General features: G+C 41.8%; 1 pseudogene; it reads left to right on the forward strand.

Moving 5' to 3' along the window:
* Positions 1 to 694: 694 nt before the first annotated feature.
* LOC118678962 lies at positions 695 to 17,790 on the forward strand (annotated as a pseudogene).
* The last annotated feature ends 3,975 nt before the right edge of the window (positions 17,791 to 21,765 follow it).

Here is a 21,765-nt window from a genome sequence, read left to right on the forward strand (position 1 = left end):
GCTTCCCTAGTGTCTGACACATGGTTCTGGGTGATTAGGGCAGTTGGATAGTGGCTCAGAGTATGAGCACCCAGGAAGGAGGTGGTTGGGGTGGGGGCTCGGATTGGTTGAGTTGCATAGGAAAATCATGCTCAAAGGCCAATTATTTGCTATCTCTACAAGTTAATTCACCCTGGGAGGGTCAGTCCTTCCAGGTTCCCAAGGTCCAGGATTGGAATCATGTGTCTGCAGGGTCAGCAGAGAGGGGTCTCCTCCCCAAAAGTGGAAGTAGCAGAAGGAAGTCGAAATTGTAAGGCAGTTAATTACCAACGAGTGCCATTTCTAAATTTCCCAGATTTAATTAATACTGTATCTCCTATCAGTGAACATTAATGAGAATAAGCCATGCTTACTTAGGCAAGTATTTTTGTCCTAAAATCTCGATGAAATAAAATATTAAATAAGATCATTAGAAATACATATATATATATATATATATATATATATATATACACACACACATATATATATTAATTGATTGGGATGATATTGGTCAACAGGAACATACAGATTTCAGATGTGGGTTTCTGTGTTACGTGATCTGTATATTGCATGGGCTGCCCACCACCCAAAGTCAAATCTTCTCCAGTCACCAAATATTAGGACTCCCAAACCCAGAAGGTCGGGGTCATGCAATTTATCCTATGGCCACTAGATGGCAATGGAGCGTATTGGTTTTTGTGAGTGTCAAAAGATGCCAGCTCAGAGTTCAAAATCTTTTTCATTGAAATAAAACATATGGCCTTTGCAACTAGTCTTAGTCATTCAAAAACTCTGAACACTTACAGAAGATGCCACCAAGCATGTTGCACCTTCTGAAGTTCCTACAGTTAGAGCTTTACTGAAACCTGACCCAAATCTCTGAAACTGGGTGCAAAATTGTGTACATTCCCACACATGTGTTAGTTCTCTATAACTTCCCTCCCGCTCCAAGAACTAAGTCAGGGTCCGCTACCCGTTACTCACACCTGAGCTCCTCTCTACAATTTCTAAGAAAAATTCAGATGAAAATGTAACAGCTTCTCAGATACCACTTTCTGACACTTAAACTTTCTCTGCCCAGTTTGTGAGAAAGGGCCAAGAACTGCTTTTTATAAACAGGAGTGGGTGGTAGCAATTTGTAGCTGGCCTGGGAAGCCAGATAGAATAACTGCAAAGTCAGGCAGAGACCTGGGTGGTGAATAAGGAGACGCCAGCAAGGATCTGACATTTTTTATGAATAGACACAGAGATGGGACCCAGAAAATACATCAGACACTGAGGCATCCTGCCTGAGCCCAAGGTCCTAAGTGAAATGTCCATCCCAGGAGTGTGGGGGACAATTCCATTTAGAAAAACAAGCAATAGCTGACGGAGAAGGAAGACCCTATGCCATTTTTAAATCAGTCACAAGCTCTGGTTAGCAAAAGTGTGCCTTTATCAGTATCTGAACTTTAGCTTTGGTCTCAAGTCCCTATTTTTATTTTTTTTAATTAAATATTTATTGTTCAGATTATTACATTAGTTACTCTTTTTTCCCCCCCATAGCTCCCCTCCACCAGGTTCCCACCCAATCCTCCGCCCTCACCACCCCTCCCACTGTCCTCATCCATATGTGCATGATTATTGTCCAATCTCTTCCCACATCTCCCACACCCCTTTCCCCCCTCCCAAGAATAGTCAGTCCACTCCCTTTCTATTCCCCTGATTCTATTATAATCACCAGTTTATTCTGTTCATCAGATTATTTATTCACTTGATTTTTAGATTCACTTGTTGATAGATGTGTATTTGTTGTTCATAATTTGTATCTTTACCTTTACTTCTTCTTTCTCTTCTTAAAGGATACCTTTCAGCATTTCATATAATACTAGTTTGGTGGTGGTGAACTCCTTTAGCTTTTCCTTATCTGTGAAGCTCTTTATCTGACCTTCAATTCTGAATGATAGCTTTGCTGGATACAGTAATCTAGGTTGTAGGTTCTTTGTATTCATCACTTTGAATATTTCTTGCCACTCCCTTCTGGCCTGCAAAGTTTCTGTTGAGAAATCAGCTGACAGTCGTATGGGTATTCCCTTGTAGGTAACTGACTGTCTTTCTCTTGCTGCTTTTAAGATTTTCTCTTTGTCTTTTGCTCTTGGCATTTTAATTATGATGTGTCTTGGTGTGGTCCTCTTTGGATTCCTTTTGTTTGGGGTTCTCTGCGCTTCCTGGACTTGGAAGTCTATTTCTTTCACCAGGTAGGGGAAGTTTTCTGTCATTATTTCTTCAAATAGGTTTTCAATATCTTGCTCTCTCTCATCTTCTGGCACCCCTATAATTCGGATGTTGGTACGCTTGAAGCTGTCTCAGAGGCTCCTTACGCTATCTTCGTATTTTTGGATTCTTTTTTCATTTTGCTTTTCCAGTTGGGTGTTTTTTGTTTCTTCATATTTCAAATCTTTGACTTGATTATTGCGATCCTCTAGTCTGCTATTGGACTCTGCATAATATCCTTTATTTCAGTCAGTGTATGCTTAATTTCTATTTGGTCCTCTATCATTACCTCGAGGGTCTCACTAGATTTCTTGAGGGTCTCATTAAATTTATCAGTGGTTTCTAGAAAGTTCTTGAAAAACCTTAAAAGTGTGGTTTTGAACTCTATATCCAGTAGTTTGCTGTCCTCCATTTCTGTCATTTGTGACCTGTTTCTTTGTCTCCGCATTTTTTTTATGCCTCCCTGTGTTGGTAGAGTGAGTTTGTGTGCTAGGTGTCCTATAGGGCCCAGTGGCTCAGCCTCCCCAATTACCTGAGGTGGACACTCTTGGTGCACCCCTTTGTGAGCTTTGTGCATGGTCTTGTTGTAGTTAAGTCTTGATTGTTATAGGTATCACTGAGAGGAATTGACCTCCAGGCCTACTGGCTGTGAGAATCAGCTATGTCTACAGTGGGAGAACTTCTGTGCTGAAGACACCCTTCTGGGGCAATACTTGCTTCAGTGGGGCTTTGGTGCTCACTGAGTCTGCCCCCTGAGTGTGTCCCTTATGGATCTGAGGAGTTGTAATCTGGATGATCCCACTCTGACCACTGGGTACACTGGCTCTTGGATCTAAGGAGGTGCTAATTTAGCCTCTGCCTGAGGTTACCCAGCAGGAGCTACAAAAAGATCTGCAAATTCCCTTTCCTTGTTTGGGGTTTGGAGGTGCTCAAATGAGGCCCAGCTGTGAAGCAATGAAAGCTGCTGTGGGGTCTTGGGCCTTCTCTTGGAAATTCTGGGTCTGTCTGGCCCAGCTGCAGTTTGTTAGGTAATTTTCAGGTTGCAAAGGGCCAGGGCATTCATATGCAAAAGCTTCTGCTGCAGCTTGGGTGGGGCGGGGTCTCGGGGAACAACAGGGTGGAGCAAGCAGCTATGGCTGATGCTCAGCCATACCCTAAGGGGCCCCGCATCTCAGTGTCCTGGTAATTGCTGCAAGCACCTTTGAGAGAAAGCCGCCCTCAAGTTCCGAGTTCTGCCCGCTTCCAGACAGTCCAGTTTCTCCCCGTATGAGTCTAGTTTCCCAGAGACTCACCCGGAACTGGAGTTCAGAGCAGTCAGGGGCTTGTGGCTCCCTCCTGATTCAAAGAGACAGCCACTTCCTCAGTCGCCAGCCCTTGCCCCGTGCGCTCAAGCCGCTGTACCTCTGCACTCCACCTCTGCAGCTTCTCTAAGTCTCAGTGTGCTTTTCTCTTTCTACACTGAATTTCCACTCAGCCCACCTTACTATAGTTCTGGATGATGTCCGTTTTGTCTTTTAGTTGTATTTTTGAATTTGTTGTGGGAGGCAGCAAGTTCCGGTGTTTACCTATGCCGCCATCTTGGTTTCTCAAGTCCCTATTTTTAAATAAATATAATTTTTTAAATTAATTTCAGAGAGGAAGGGTGAGGGAGAGAGAGATAGAAACATCAAATGATGAGAGAGAGTCATTGACTGGCGCCTCCTGCACGCCCCCTACTGGGGATCAAGCCTGCAACCCAGCATGTGCCCTGACCCAGAATCAAACCTTGACCTCCTGATTCATAGGTCAACACTCAAACACTGAACCACACCAGCTGGGGTCAAGTCCTTATTTCTTAATGATATCAGGAAAAAATAATCTTACTAATTTGAAGTAACATCTCTTTTAAAACTCACTGAGATTGGGGTAAATACTCTAATCTCAATGGGGTGTATGTCTCAGGCTCCTGTGTCAGGGAGTGGGCAGCCTGTCCATGTTGGACCACGTGCTGGCACCTGCTGATGGCAGGAGTCCTCACATGTCCCTGAGCATGCGCTGTGCATGACCATTGCTCCTGGAGCTTCTGATGACTCCTGCTTCTCAGCCCACCTCAGTTCTCCTGAGGGCAGCCAACCCTCTGACACCCAGTGTCACCTACAGCCGCCTCCTCCAGGGAGACCTGCAGCATCTCCATCCTCATCGTGGTCATTCTGTGGGTTAATTCCCTGGTACACACTGGGCCACACTGGATATTCGTTGATTAAACGACACCAGGGGATCTTGCTCTGCCCTCCCTCCCTCCATCGCTCACTTCCATCCTTCTCCCTGCTGCCAGCCTGCTGACAGGGCCCCGGCCACCCTCGCCTTATTAATACATGGTGCCTGTTAAGCAAAGAGAAGTTATGGCTCCAAATGTTAAAAAAAGAAAAGAAAAGAAAAGAAAATCTGCTTTGTTACTATCTGGTGTATTTTGAGAGCTGAAGAAAACCCACACAGTAGGTACAGTGATGCTTTCACAGATAGGAACGTGGAGGCTTTGAGAGCTGAAGGACCTTCCCCAGGTCACAAAGCTGTTCAGTGAAAAGGACAGGATTTAAACCTAAGCCCATCCAACTCAAAAACCGGAGCTCTTGATCCCTCTATTGCAGTGGTGGGCAAACTGCGGCTCGCGAGCCACATGCAGCTCTTTGGCCCCTTGAGCGTGGCTCTTCCACAAAATACCGACTTCTGTGCATGGGCCACAAAGTTTCAATCGCACTGTACATGCGTGCCTGCACGTGGTATTTTGTGGAAGAGCCACACTCAAGGGGCCAAGGGGCCGCAGTTTGCCGACCACTGCTCTATTCCACCGGAAAATGAAACCAGCCACTGAAAATTAATTTATGAAGAAGTCATTGTCATGTAAAACAGGCTTAAAGTGGTCAGAAGAAATAAAATAATGTTTCTAGTAGGATGACACAACTATGTTTTGTGTTTGCTGTTTTTCAGATACAATGAGAATGGCTTTATCAAAGATGTTGACGCAAATTTCATCGTGTGGGAAATCCACGGCAGGGATGACTACACCTATAACCTCACTATGCAGAAGGTACGCCATCCTAGAGTTAAATAGAAGTTGGCATGCAATTAGACATGTCTTTCTATTTTAAATCTACTAGTATATATAAATTATCTAAGGAAAATAAAACCAGTCCGCTGAGGGTAGGAAAAAAACACACGTATAACCTCGATAGCCTATGACTGATAAAATTAACTTATGGAAAAGAAGTCATTGTCATATAAAACAGACTTACAGGGGTTAGGAAAAAATAAAGTAATATTTATAGTAGCATGATGCAATTCTAGATCAATACTTCCTTTTCTCTCCACACTGCATTTCATGTTGGAGAATTGACGAGTCTGCCTCTGGCTTCCAGGCATTGATCACATTTGTGCTAAATCAGACAGACACTCTCCCAGCTTCACCTCACTGGAGTTCTTTGCGTCATGTGACTCGCTGACCTTGACATCCCTGCCCACACTCTCTCCCAGTTTTCCTGCATCTTCCACGCCTGGTCGCCTCGTCCAGCACGGCCTGCACAGTGAATCTCCCTCATTCTGCCTTTCACTTTGCAGGCCACGGCCCAAAGGCCTTGCCACCCCCACTCCTGCGTCCCTCCCAGCCACCCCCGCATGGGGCTTTCTGCCCTTGAGGGGGCATCATGAAGGAGCTTCTCCAGAAGTTACAGCACTGATTCCTGAGAGTCCCCAGGGACCTGCTCCTTCCAAAGTAACACTCTCCCATCAGAGACCTTAATTCTCCAAGAAGGACCACCACCACGCCCCCCCCTCCCCCCCGGGGTGGCAGCTGAGAAACCTTCTCCCACCTGCTGCCCCACCACCCACCCCCTGGCCCCCAGAGTACTGACAGAACTAATTGCCCTTTAATTAGGTACCAAACATAATGCCTCACACCACACATTCCTCCTGCGATTAATGGACACTCAGTATGCAAGTCCTTCCTATCCTTGGGCCAGACTCCCATTAACCTCCAGCTTCTCGAACCTCCCAGTGGACCTTAGGGTTCAAGGCTCTGAAGGCCTTCACTGTGCGATCCTCAGAGGATATCGTTTTCCTACCAAATCCTAGTTTTCTCCCATGGCTGAGCTGTGGAATGGATGTTCTCACTAGTCCACACTATGATTCCCAGATGGTCTCCTCACCCTAAGTAAAACGTCATTTGTCAGCTGCTGTCATCTAACCCATCCCTACTTGTGACTGTCAGATGCTCAGACTCAGTGCTTCCTCCTCCTGCCCTGAGGACAGTGGCAGTGGACTCCTGAGGGCCTCCAGCCACAGGCAGGGTCGCTGCAGGAAGAAGCTCTCTGAGCAGGGACTGCATTTCCAGCCCCCTTTGTGTGGAGCTGGGGCCCTGCCACTGGGCCTCCCCACCGGACTAGGAGCAGAGGTGATGCATCTCATTCTCAGGATGCAGTGCTTAAGGAGGCACCAGGTGAACCTCCATGCTTCCTGTCTTCCTTCACATGCAATAGATTGCAGCAACCATGAAAGATGGAGTATCTGAGGGCTGGGTGAAAGGATCTAGTGAGGGGGCTTTCGAGGAGCCACCAGACAGAAAAGTCCTGAGTTCCTGAGTCACTTCTTTGTGATCCAAAAGAACCATCTAACCAGGGACATCTGCATTGAATTATGTGTGGTCAAGAATCAACTTTTAATGTGTAAACCTGAGAGTTGGGGGTTATTACTGCAGCAGAGCAGAAATGATCTCAACTAATAATATCACTCCCCCTCCCGGAATCACATTTAGTCTCACACATTTCAGTCTCTGATCTCAACCCCCCAGTTCTCTCATGGTTACTCCCACTGCTTCTCTGACTCTTGCTTTTTCTCACACAATCTAGGTATCCATTATACTGAACCCTATGCTTTCTCCCTTTCTACCTCTCCCTTTTTTTTTCTTTTCTTTTCCTATCTAATTTGAGCAAGGGGTGCTTATGTAGGCTAGAAGCAGTTAGACAAAAATCCTGAATTTGTATAAAACTCAATATAAACCTACGAGGTATTAGATATTGACCTGGATATAAATATATGAATATCATATCTATATAGAGAGAAATAGATAAATTTTTCTTACTCTGTCTCTTAAGATCCCTGGAAACATAACTAGTCAGTAGCAGTAAGTATCCTAAGTATCCAGATTGTTGTCTTGAAATGGCAGTTCCCACTAAAAGTGCTTGGAGATTCTTAGATGAATGACTGATTCCAACCGGAAGGAGGAACTGTACCCGATGACCTTGCAGTGGTTTGGCACACCGAATAGCATTATTTTTTAAAATAAATCTTAGAAAATCATAAATGGAGGGTAACTTCCTTAATCTAATAAAATATAGACTTAAAAACCCGATAGAAAGCATCATACTTAAGGTGAAAATTTGAAAACCTAAAATCAGGAATGAAATAAGAGTGACAATTACCACTGCTTCAGAACAATATTGTTCCTGATCTTTGTAAAGCGGCAAACTATAAACAATGAAACTATATAAAAAGTAAAAGAATTAGAAAGGAAAAACTGAAACTGTCATATTCACAGGTAACATAACTGTTCATGTGAAACAGCTCAAATTAAATGATTTTAAGAAGTTCTGTCCGTAGAAGGTCAATATACAGAAGCCTATTGTTTCTCTGTGTATCAGCAAACATTTAAATAACTAAACATTTTTTAAAATATACATTTCAATGGCATTAAATATATGAAGTACTTATGAATAAATTGATATACTATATATATATATATATATATATATCTTGACAGAGTGGTTGTTTAAATGAGGCCCAGACGTGGAAGAAAATGATCGAGCTTAACAAGAACCTCTCATTAGACGAAGTTTGGGGACCTGAGGTAAGTAAAATTTTACTTTGCAAACTGCTTTATTTATTTATTTTTATATCATTTTATTTCTTTCAGAGAGAGGAAGGGAAAGGAAGAGGGAGAGAGAGATAGAAACATCAATGATGAGAGAGAATCACTGATTGGCTGCCTCCTGTGTGCCCTACACTGGGGATGGAGCCCGCCAGGCATGTGCCCTGGCTGGGAATTGAACCTTGACCTCCTGGACCCTCAAACACTGAGCCACACCAGCCGGGCAGAAGAACATTTCTTACTGCCAATTATCAACCCTAGGCTCTTTTTAATTTTTTGCAATTGAATTTTCTTAAATTGAAATTAATGTATGTTATTTGGAGAATCAGATCATATCTTATGAATAAAAAGTGACAGAGAAGGTACCTCCGCCTATAAAATGTTCATCCTAAAATCACAATGTTACTTTGCTTCTGCATCAGAATCAATGCATGTCAAGACAAAGATACATACAAATGATGTGTATTGTCCTCTGTATTCCAAACATTCCACTCTCCATCCACTATTCCCTAACTTTCCAGCAACATAACTCTAGACCAAGCATGTCAAACTCGCAGCCCACGGGCCGCATAAAGCCCACAGTGAATATTTTTGTGGCCCAGCCAATATAATGGTATATAAGAAACGTTTTAATAAAAATTTCATAACTTAATTTTTACAATATCCTGTTATACATCATTATTAATAACGAGCTACAATGTTCACTAATGACTGATTACTATAATCGTGTTGCCTTCATTTCTCTTACCCGCCTTACACGCAGGCGCACCTTTTCTCTCCAATAATACTAGCAGCGAATATCTTAGCAGCCGATGGCCACGTCATTAGTCTTGTACTGACTGACTTGTTTGGTGTGAGCAAGAAATATTTCACTTTCAGAGAACAAGAAAAATAGGTTTATTTGCGTTACGCTTATTAATTTGTGCAGTTATTCAGTGTCTGGTAAGTTAATGTTCAAGAAAAAATATTAATTTTTATTAAAATGTTCTATTATTTTATGTTAACGATGGCTCATTTATTCCGGCCCTTTGTACTCAGTATGTCTCCATCGAAATAAACGTATGTTTCTATGGAAATGGAAGCTTTTGTTTTTTTACAGCCCACAGACACTTAAACCTTGTTTATTTGGCCTGTGTTAGCCTTTGAGTTTGACATGCTTGCTCTATAAGCTTGGCTCTAACAACACTTTAAACCATCCTTCAACCCCAGCCTAACCTTCAATCTAGTGATCTTACGACCCTCACCACACTCCCAGGTTATCTTCCCCTCTTTATCCAGCTTAAATTCCATGGCCAACAATTATATCACTCTATTAATAGGTACCCTCAATTCCTTTGCCCCTCTTACTTCTTCATATTTGTGTGCCTAAATCACAACCCTGGTTAAATTCAACTATCCACCTTAGCAGCTGACTGTGGTCAGAGAAAAACATACTCACGCTGACTTGTTTCATTTTCATGTCATGACTGAAAAGGTCCCATCACACCGCCCAAAAATATAACTGTGTTTCTCTAGTTTGTTCGCTCTCCCCGTCTCATAAGTAGCTAGTGTATACTCTCTCCTGTCTCCTAAAATCTCCAACACCTCTTCACCCATCCTCCTCCTTACCTAATGAACTTGCTTCCAACTACACCAAAGTAATTATGGTGCTTGTTAAATCTGGCGTTAGATCCCATATTTAAAGAAGCACATCTTTTAAATTATAATATAATACCTTATTGTTTTTAACATTTTGTCGGCTATAATTCTTTATAACTAGTTTCCCTTGTAGACACAATTTTAAAAACATTATTCTAAGAAGGTATCCTTGGTAATCCATAGGTTTTATCAAACTGACAAAAGGACCCACATAAAAAACTCGTACACACACAAAATAAGTGTAGGAAACCCTGATTTAGAGGCAAAAAGAAGAGAACTAAATGTTGGGTCATTCAACTATTTAGAGACGGGGGGAATGAGGAGGTCAAAGGAGATGAAAGAGGAAAAATCCAAGAAGCAGGAGGAAAGCCAGGTGAGCGTGGTTTTCCAGACAGACAACATGTAAAGCAAGTCTTACAGGAGGGAGGGATCAACTGTGTCAAGTCCACACTAAGACGGGTCAACTATGGTGAGCATTGAAAACTGATCATGTACTTTAGCAGCATGGAGATAACTAGTAACCTTGAGGAATCCATTTAGGTGCAGTGTGAGAGACAAAAACTTACCGAAGTGGGTTTAATTAACATGGAAACAATGAATTCAAAGCAGCAAGAATAGCCATCTCCGCTGAGGAGTTTTGAGGCAAAGGGGAGAATGACATAGTGTAGTAGCTAGAGAGCAAGAGGCGAAGAGAGGGTCTTATTTTTTTTACTAAGATGAGACAAATAACCGCGTGTTAAAGAAAATTTATGGTGCTTCCATTAACATCTCAAACTTAACATGTCCCAACTGAGCTCCTACTATCCACCGTACAAACATACCCCAGCATCCTTCCCGCCGCGGTGAGTGGGAATCCCATCCTTGCAGCTTGATCAGGAAAGAAGCCTCTGAGCGTTATCTCACGCCCACATTTGGTCTCCAGGAAATCTGTTGGCTCTTCCTTCAAAGTATATTCTGAATTGGTCATTCCTCACCACCCCAATTGCCACCACCCTGCTCCTCCATCACCAACCATCTGGGTTAGAACAGCAGCATCCCTGCTGGTCTCCGTGCCTCAGCCTTGCCCACCACGAATCTAGTCACAACACAGCAGCTAGTGTTCCTTCCAAAACATAAACGAGAACATGTCACTCTTCTCAAAACCATGAAATGGTTCCCATCTCAGTTACAGCAAAGCCTTCATTATTTGCTATGCCCCTCCCCTATGACTAGAAAGCTTCCTCTTCCAGGTCTTTACTTAAAAATCAACTAGTCAAAAAGAAAATAACCATATATATGCACATTAAATACACACACACACACACACACACACACACACACACATATATATACACACACATATATATATAAAATCAACTAGTCAAGCCCAGCCAGTGTGTTTCAGTGGCTGAGCATCGATCTGTGAGCCAGGAGGTCACAGTTTGATTCTGTCAGGGCATGGGCCCAGGTTCCGGGCTCCATCCCAGTGTTCAGGAGACACCCGATCAATGATTCTCTCTCATCATTGATGTTTTGGGGTTTTTTTGTTGTTGTTGTTCATATATGTTTATTGATTTCAGAGAGGAAGGGAGAGGGAGAGAGAGAGAGAGAGATAAAAACATCAATGTTGAGAGAGAATCATTGATCAGCTGCCTCCTGTATACCCCACACTGGGGTGGAGCCCACAACCCTGGCATGTGTCCTTGACCGAAATCGAACCCAGGACCTTCAGTCCTCAGGCGGATGCTCTATCCACTGATCCAAGCCAGTTTGGGCTCATCATTGATGTTTTTATCTTTCTCTCCCTCTCTCTTCCTCTCTGTAATCAATAAAAATACATTTTAAAAGAAATCAACTAGTCAATGAAGACTTCCTTGTCCATTCTCTAAAAAAAGTTAACCATCACCCCATGACAGTCCATATCTTCCTTCCCAATTTTCTTTAATGTCATTAGCATTTGTCACGAACTGACACATTGTGTATGTAGTCTGCTTATTTATCCCATTTATTGTCTGGCTCCCCAGCTGGAATGTAACCTGCATAAGCGAACAAAATTGAGTGTGTTTTGTTCACTGCTGTATCCCCACCATCTACCCATTATGAGTGCTCAATAAATATCTGTGGAACTAATTAATAGAGTATAGCCATCTACCTTTTTATAGAGTATTAATTCCACTATTAAGAAAGCATAAGGGAGAAACCAAGATGGCGGCATAGGTAAACACTGGAGTTTGCTGCCTCGAACAACCACTTCAAAAATGCAACTAAAAGACAGAACGGACATCATCCAGAACCACCGGAAGGCTGGCTGAGTGGAAGTTCTACAACTAGGAGGAAAGAGAAAAACATACCGAGACTCAGGGGAGGCGCAGTGCTGAAGTAAAATACTAAGGTGCGGAGTGCATGTGGAACAGGCTGGCAGCTGAGGGCGTGGTTGTCATTTTCAATCAGGAGGGAGTCTCAGGCTCTGAGCTCCAGTTCCGGGCAAGTCTCTAGGGACCCAGACTCATACGGGAGAAGCAGGACTGTCTGGCATCGGTCAGAACCCTAGGGAAGCTTTCTCTCCGAGCGGCTTGCAGCGATTACTATGACACTGAGAAGCAGAGCCTCTGAGGGCAAGACTGAGAGCAGCCATAATTGCTAACCACACCCTGTTGATCCCGAGGGACCCGCCCCGCCCAAGCCCTGCAGGGAGACTTTTGCTGGATAGCCTCAGGCAAAGGCTAGATTAGCACCTCCCTAGAGATCCAGGAGCCAGGAAGCCCAGAGGTCAGAGTGGGACCATCCAGTTTGCAGCTCCGTGGAACCATAAAAGACACTCTCGGGGGGCAGACTCAGTGAGCACCAAAGCCCCATCAAAGCAAGTCTAGCCCCCAGAGTGGTGTCTCCAGCACAGAAGTTCTTCCACTGCAGACACAGCTGATTCTCACAGCCAATGGGCCTGGAGGTCAATTCCTCACAGTGATAACTACAACAATCAAGGCTTAACTACAACCAGACTGTGCACAAAGCCCACAAGGGGGTGCACCAAGAGTGTCTACCTCAGGTAATTGGGACACTTAGCACAGAAAGGCACTCTATCGACACAGCGAAGTATAAAAAATGCCGAGACAAAGAAACAGGACACAAAGAATTGGAGGAAAGCAAACTGTTGGATATAGAGTTCAAAACCACACTTTTAAGGTCTTTAAAGAACTCTCTAGAAGCCGCCGATAAATTTAATGAGGCCCTCGAAAAGACTGGTGAGACCGCCGATAAATGTAGTGAGATCTTCAAGAAGACTGGTGAGACCACCAATAAATGTAGTGAGATCCTCAAGAAGACTGGTGAAACCCTCAATGTTGTGATAAACACCAATTAGAAATTAAGCATACAGTGACTGAAATAAAGAATATTATACAGACTCCCAACAGCAGATCAGAGGGTCGCAAGAATCAAGTCAAAGATTTGAAATACAAAGAAGCAAAAAACACCCAACCGGAAAAGCAAAATGAAAAAAGAATCCAAAAATACGAAGATAGTGTAAGGAACCTATGGGACAGCTTTAAGTGTACCAACATCCGAATTATAGTGGTGCCAGAAGAAGAGAGAGAACAAGATATTGAAAACCTATTTGAAGAAATAATGACAGAAAACTTCCCCTACTTGGTGAAAGAAATAGACTTCCAAGTCCAGGAAGCGCAGAGAACCCCAAACAAAAGGAATCTAAAGAGGACCACACCAAGACACATCATAATTAAAATGCCAAGAGCAAAAGACAAAGAGAGAATCCTAAAAGCAGCAAGAGAAAGAAAGTCAGTTACCTACAAGGGAGTACCCATACGACTGTCAGCTGATTTCTCAACAGAAACTTTGCAGGCCAGAAGAGAGTGGCAAGAAATATTCAAAGTGATGAATACCAAGAACCTACAACCAAGATTACTTTATCCAGAAAAGCTATCATTCAGAAGTGAAGGCCAGCTAAAGAGCTTCACAGATAAGAAAAAGCTAAAGGAGTTCATCACCACCAAACCAGTATTATATGAAATGCTGAAAGGTATCCTTTAAGAAGAGGAAGAAGATAAAGGTAAACATACAAAATATGAACAACAAATACACATCTATCAACAAGTGAATCTAAAAATCAAGTGAATAAGTAACCTGATGAACAGTATGAACTGGTGATTGTAATAGAATCAAGGACATAGAAAGGGAATGGACTGACTATTCTTGGGCAGGGGGGAAGGGGTGTGGGGGTGAGGGAAGAGATTAGACAATAATCGTGCACCTATGGATGAGGACAGTGGATGGGGAGTGAGGGTGGAGGGTGGGGTGGGAACTGGGTGGAGGGGAGTTATGGTGGGAAAAAAGAGTAACTAATGTAATAATCTGAACAATAAAGATTTAATTTAAAAAAAAAGAAAAGAAAGAAAGCATAAGGAAGCCCTGACCGGTTTGGCTCAGTGGAGAGAGAGTCGGCCTGCAGACTGAAGGTTCCCAGGTTCGATTCCAGTCAAGGGCATGTACCTTTGTTGCGGGCACATCCCCAGTAGGGGATGTGCAGGAGGCAGCTGATCAATGTTTCTCTCTCATTGATGTTTCTAACTCTCTATCCCTCTCCCTTCCTCTCTGTAAAAAAATCAATAAAATATATATTTTTTAAAAAGCATAAGGAATTAAACTAGTCATGGAGTCAGTTAAAAAAGAAACTTGCCCTATGACTTTTGTTGAAGGGTCTGGGGTTGTGTGACACTCTATGTTTGCCAAAATCTCACACAAGGCACCCAAATGTTCTAGGATTTAGCCAAAATAACACATTACTTGAAGCAATGGGCCACCTGTTAATTAAAGTCCTGGAGCGTGCCCCAGTCAGTATGCTACAGTGCAGTGTTTCTCAGATGTTAATGCACATCAGAATCACCTAGGGCAGTGGTCAGCAAACCGCGGCTCGCAAGCCACATGAGGCTCTTTGGCCCTTGAGTCTGGCTCTTTCACAAAATACCACGAGTGGGCACACACGTACACTGCGATTGAAACTTCGTGGCCCATGCGCAGAAGTCAGTTTTCAGAAAGGAGATAGACAAAACAAGTATCCAAGATGAGTGTGGATGGGAGAGTTGGAAGGGGGCGACCTCAATGAACATACCTCAATCAGATTGAGGACCTTTTTTAGCAAAGGCCAGTTTAGGAGTACCCTAATTAAGTTAATAACAATGTACCTACCTATATAGTTTTAAGTTTAAAAAATTTGGCTCTCAAAAGAAATTTCAGTCAGTGTACTGTTGACATTTGGCTCTGTTGACTAATGAGTTTGCCGACCACTGCTAGAACAGGTCTCTGGACCCTACCTCCAAAGTTGTTGGTTCAACAGATCTGGGGAGGGACCTCAAAATCTGCACTTCTAACAAGTTCACAGGTGATGCTGCTACTGCTGATCTAGGGACCACATTTTAGAATCAGTGAAATAGTGGTTTACATTCAAGAAAGGTTTGGAGTGCCCACACCAGGCCCTAAATACTCACTCCTACTGTATGGAGACACAAAGCTCTGCACCGGAAGGGTGCATTCAGTCTGGAGTCTGAGTATAATGGAACGCAGGTACCTGCAAAGACAAGTTATGTCTGGGTGAGCAAAGCTACCCTTCCCGAGGGTATATTGTCTGAACATGGCCACCAGTGGCGCTCTTTCCCTGAAACATATATTTGGAGTGAAATAGCATTCCAGTTCCTGGAGCCACGCTGATAGCTGCATAGTCCTGACTCTACAGGATGAATAGCCTGCATAAAAGATCTGGGTGGTAACTCTAGAGATGTAAATTCTCAGAAGAAAAACTGAAGGACTCAAAAGGAAAACTGCCATTTTCACAGGTTCTGCCAAGTTAATGTTAGAGCTTGAGAAGGAAAGGGAGAAATGGTACTGAATTATTGGCTACACACATACAACTCAAGACAGGATTCACGTTTCTAGACATGGCTGACATACTATTCCAAGAAGTCCTTGGCTAGAAAGGAGGTGTCATTCATGAGGCTAGGGGAGATTTGCTTTCTCAGAGGCTATCGATGGCTTGATCAAGTGGGTTTTTGTCTTTGTTTCCTATTCAGAACTATAAGCACTGTTTTTCTTATGGCATTGGAAAACCAGGAGACTTGAGTCAACCGTATGAGATTATCAACAAGTCTAACCGTAACCATTTAGTTTGGCCTCTTCAGCATGCTGGAATGTATGTGTTTCGAGTGAAGATCCTGGATCCAAACTATAGGTGATTATAAATGTTTTATTACAATCAATTTAGCATTAATTCCACAAAATTACAGTTTTATTTTTAAATTTTTTATTTAATTTATTGGGGTGACATCAGTTACTAAAATTATGTAGGTTTCAGGTGTACAATTCCTAATACATCATCTGTATAGTGTATTGTGTGTTCCCAAATCAAGTCTTCTTCCACCACCATTTTCCCCTCATACCCTCTTCTACCTCTCCCACCTCTTCTCCTCTGGTAATCATCATGCTGATGTCTGTGTTAATTTAATTTGATTTGGTGTCACCTAGATATTCAATTTTTGTTATGGTTTACACATCTGCTTTCTAAGTTTTGTGGCAAACACAATAAGCATTGTATGGGGGTGGAAGATAAGATTTCATGTTAAACATTAATTAATCAATTCACAATTACTATGTTCCTTGGTTATGACAGATGCAAATAGAACATAAGCACAATCTCAGCCTTCAAGGCACTTATAATTAAACTGGTTGGGGAAGAAGGAGTGGGGAAGACACAAACAAACGAAGGGAGGTTAAATCAGAGCAATACTGAGATATTTTTAAATATAATAATTTGTATTATTAATGAGGAGAGTAATAATTCAAAGATGGGAAATATCAATGCTATTTTGAGAATCAGAAGAAAACGTCATGGGGAATAAGGAACATTGGTAGAATTTACATTGCCAGAGGACTAGAGTACACCCTTCAGAAGCCACACTAATAATGAAATGTCTATGGCTTGTGGATCATGAAGGAAGGTGGAAAATACCTTGAGTGAGGAAGGTAGAAAACAAAGGAGGCAGACTAAGGTAAGGCATAATGTTGAAGTCAATTTCAAACCATGCCTCCTTAGCATCTTTACAAGGGGAGTGTTGTGATGAAAGTATAGTTCCTAACAAAATATTAGCCTGAGAAGAGCACAAAGAATGGTACAAATATTACGCACAGTATTTTATCCAGGAGTGGGGAAGAACAATTCCACAGGGAATTTGTTTAAAGGAATAATGACAAGATAGAATAACATTTCTACTTCACTCTGCAAAGTCCTAAAGAAATAAGTAACAGGAAGACATGTCAATATCACTAAGTCAAGAGGGAAGGAAATTCCTAGTAGGAAGAATGAAAGATGTAGGTCCAATATGGTGGTGCCCAGTGGCATGTGAACCATGAGGCGTTTTCCCAGTTCCAGGAATTACTAAGGTGATGAGGGCGACTGGTGACAGGCCAGGACATGAATTAAACACTATGGTTATAACAGCTCTCTCTGCAGAAAAAAATTATGCCAGCCAAACCTGTAAACAATTTTATGAGTTTGATGAGGCTCATGTCAGTAGGGACAGAGTCATAAAAAATTGTACAGCTCAGACTTCATCAGCATTAAAACACCTCCAAGAAGAGAGAGAAAAGAATCTGGATGATTTCATGTTATGAAAGCAACTTAGAAAAGAACAGACAAAGTTGAAATGGATGCAGTCAGAACTGAATGCTGAAGAAGTAGTAAATGTCAGGAGTTGGAAGGTGTTTGATGAATGCTGCCAAAGTCACTCAAGCCTCCACAGAATGAATAAAAAGATGTTTTTAATAAAAAGGACCAGGTCATTTCATAAAAGCTAAGCATGACATATATCAACAAGGCGTGCTTCCTAGGATGATTTCTGAGCCAACAATCCAAGACCTTTAGTTGATTTCAGCCCCACTTAGCCAAGACCTCAAGTATAAATAATTCTGATAATTATGAAGAAACCAACGGCTATTCTACACTGATTCTGTAAATATATATATATATATATATATATATATATATATATATATATAATCTCGTAGCTATTAAAATAATTTTCTGACTTAGCAGAAAGAATCAAAAATGTCATACAGTCTGGGGCCACCATTAACCGAAAAGTTCCACAAAACACTATTTCAAAAAGATTCCTGTACCTCCATGTTTATAGCAGCATTATTTACAATAAGCAAGACTTGACAACAACCTAAGTGTCCAGCGAGGATGAATGAATCAGTGAGAGATGTGGTACATATATACAATGGAATATTACTCAGCTATAAGAAAAGAACATCTTTCCATTTCAACATCATGGATGGACCTTGACAACATTGTGCTAGAAAGTCTACTTTGCTTTGAGTCTTTTTTTTTTAAATATATTTTTATGTTTATTTTTTAATATATTTTTATTGATTTCAGAGAGGAAGGGAGAGGGAGAGATAGAAACTTCATTGATGAGAGAGAATCATTGATTGGCTGCCTCCTGCCCACCCCCACTGAAGATCAAACCCACAGCCTGGGCATGTGCCCTTGATTGGAGTTGAACCCAGGACTCTTCAGTCTGCAGGCTGACACTCTATCCACTGAGCCAAACCAGCAAAGGCGCTTTGAGTCTTAATTTTGTACTAGTAGCTATGCAGTCTTACGCAAATTGCTTTGTCTCTTTGAGGTTATTTCTTTGTCTGTAAAATGAGTCAATAAAACCTATTTTATAGTATTCTGGGGATTAAATGAAGTACCTGGGTTAAAATCCCTAACTTTGCTGGGCACTTGGCAAACACTCAATAAAAAAGTTCCTTCTACTCTCTTCCTGCGACATGAAGGTAGGTAAAATCATATTATTAATGTTTATTTAGCTATATCCTGTCTCATTTCGAGCAATATGCTAACTTATAAGAGAGACTCAGTAACTATAGAAATAATAACACAGTTTCCTATATCGACCTCCTGACATTCTCAGCTACCTGGAGGAGTTAGCCTACATCAGGTAAACATCACATGCACTTTGATCAGAAAACCTTAAATTCAAATCCAAGCTCTACTACTTACAACTGTGTACACATTTATAAATAGCTTCACCTATCTGAGTCTCCATTTCCTCATCTAAAAGGAACGGTTGCTATAAGGATTAGCCAAAATAAGTCATGTAGAGCATTTGGTACATTGCCTGGTACATAGCAAATACTCAATTAGTATTATTTGCAGTAAGTATTAATGGTAAAAAAATAACTTTATTATTTTTGTCAATACTTATTGTTAATTATTATTAATATCATTATTGTGTTTGTTTTGGGAACCACTTTCAAAATGGTATAAAACTGTTAGCAGGTAGGTGAGGTTGTAGTGACCAGCTCGAGGAATTCTGTAGCAAGCAGCCTAAGTCACACATATAGAAAAATCATCACTGCTGTTATATAAATGTATCTGTTCTCTCCTTTGAAAAGAAAGTGACGCTTTAACTAAGATGATACATGATTTGATCATTACCATAGAAATAGTGGAGGGAGCCTTAATATATTGTACTTAATTTAATCGTTAATATTATTTTTCTAATTTGCAGTTTCTGTGACCTAAGAGCTCTCTTTGCAATACAGATCTCTGGAGTGATTCCCAGGTAATAATTGTGCCTAATCAGCCTTTTAAGAAAGAAGTTGTAAAAGACACAGGTGGTAGCTAAAAAGGAAAAGCCCCTCTCCCATTTTCCTGGCACCTAATATCTCTGCCCTATATGCTGTCCTAGAAATTGTATCTGTTACACCAGGGACCCAGCAGGAGGGAACTCCTGAGAAGAGTTACTGCACCTAGGTTCCTCTTTTTAAAACATTTTTTTCTTTAATTTTTTTAAATTGATTTCAGAGAGGAGGGAAGGAGAGAGAGAGAGAGAGAGAGAGAGAGAGAAACATCAATGATGAGAGAGAATTGTTGATCAGCTGTCTCCTTCATGCCCACACTAGGGATCCAGCCTGAAACTCAGGCATGTGCCCTGGCCAAGAATTGAACCATGACCTCCTGGTTCATAGGTCATGCCCAACTGCTGAGCTATGCCGGCCGGGCTGGGTTCCCCTTTTATTCTATCCCCCTCTACAGCTACCTTCTTCCCATAAAACATGTCTTTCAACTCCACCTTGAGGGCAGCAGGTAGACTGGCAGTGGGACCGAGAGGGGATGGTGGCTGTGCCCCACAGACCCTGAATTAGCCCTGGACCAATGGCCGTTGTCCAGATACACCCAGGTAACTGGTTGTAAAAGCATTTTCCTGGACTCCATGCCAGTTCCTTTGAAGAGCAGAATAAAAAGTCTTATGTTAATACTAGAGGCCCAGTGCATGAAATTTGTGCACGGGTAGGGTCCCTATTGGCTGCCAGCTGCCAGCCGGGGCCTCCCTTCCCTGGCTGCTGGCTGCTGGCCAGGGCCTTCCTTTGTTCCACACTACCCCCTAGTGGTCAGCACACGTCACAGCGAGTGATCGAACTCTCAGTTGGAGGAACTCCTGAGGGGACACTTCACATATTAGGCTTTTATATATTTAGATGAAACTTGGGACCACAAATAATTTTGCTCCTCTGTCCTGGGCCTGGTTTTGTTTTTGTTTTTTTTGTTTTTGTAAAATGTTAAACCAACATGCAAGACAAATCATTAATTATAGCCCTACTTTAAATATTACTGAGTCCTCAATTTGTCGCACTGATGGGTGGTTAATGGTGCGAATAATCTGCAAATGAGAAGAGCCATGTGTTGTTTCTAAGTAACTTTGGGAAACAGGCTTCGCCTTTTTGCAGCAGCCTCTCATGCTATCGATCATACTGTCTATTTTCGTGCCTGGTCAGCCTCAACCACTAAAAGGTAAACATTTTGAGGGTGGACAAGATGTCTTATTCACCTTTGTTCTCTGTCAGTGGAATACTAGCTAGCAATTTAGAAATTGTTTGACTAACTAAATTAACCAAAGTGACCAATCATTTCTAATGACTTTTTTTTTTTTTTCAGTCCAAATGGCTACCTGGTTTTTTCTGTCCTCTTTCTCCTGATGCTACTGTTCTGCAGTATTCTAACTTTTAGCTACTTCCATTACATGATGATTTACAATCCTGACAACAGAAAACAAAAGGATAATTAGGAAAAAAATGAAAGTTTGTTTACTATGGATATATATATATATGTAGGAATATACTCAAAGTACAAATATGTATTGTATTTATATTGAGAACATGTGTTTGACCAAGAAGTACTAAGAATAAAAGTTTATAGTAAGTATCGTCAAATTCAAGATCTGAAAAATGTTCCTAAATTATCCAAAACACAAATATTTTCATATATATCTCATATTATAAAATTAATTCTTAATGTGTTTGCGTTTCTCTTTTTAAAACATATTTTTATTGATTCTCATAGAGAGAGGAAGGGAGAGGGACAGAGAGAGAGAAACATCGATGAGAAAGGAAGTCATCAGTTGGCTGCCTCCTGCACAGCTCCCACTGGGGATGGAGCTGCCCTGACACATTGGCTGTGCCCTGAGGGGTCCGGAAAAAGGGAAGTTACAGGTTACCCTGACATTCCAAAGGTATGTCATCCTAGATGCAAAAAGACAATAGGCTCAGTCAAGGTCAAAGTTGATCTTTGTCAGGGAAGATACCTGTCTAGGACATGACTACCCACCATTAGACTGCTTTTCAGACCATCCTTTGTGGTAACTGTAGGTCCCTGAGTTTGCAAAGCCACCATGCAGGGCCCCCCCATGTTAGTCAATTAGCATGTGGCCCCTTTTTGTCCACAAATGTTTGACTGAAACAGTAAGATATAGACAAGAAAACATGGGCACTAAACTTGTAGACCTTGATCTTCAGTGGTGGTTTTGTGAATTTGAATCCCAAAGGCAAGGGAAATGAAATAAAAAATAAACAACTGGTATTTCCTTCTTGACACGGAATTTATTAGCAAAAGTTGCTCAATA

The sequence above is a fragment of the Myotis myotis genome, unplaced genomic scaffold, assembly GCF_014108235.1.
Source record: "Myotis myotis isolate mMyoMyo1 unplaced genomic scaffold, mMyoMyo1.p scaffold_m19_p_21, whole genome shotgun sequence".
NCBI classification, from domain to species: domain Eukaryota; kingdom Metazoa; phylum Chordata; class Mammalia; order Chiroptera; family Vespertilionidae; genus Myotis; species Myotis myotis.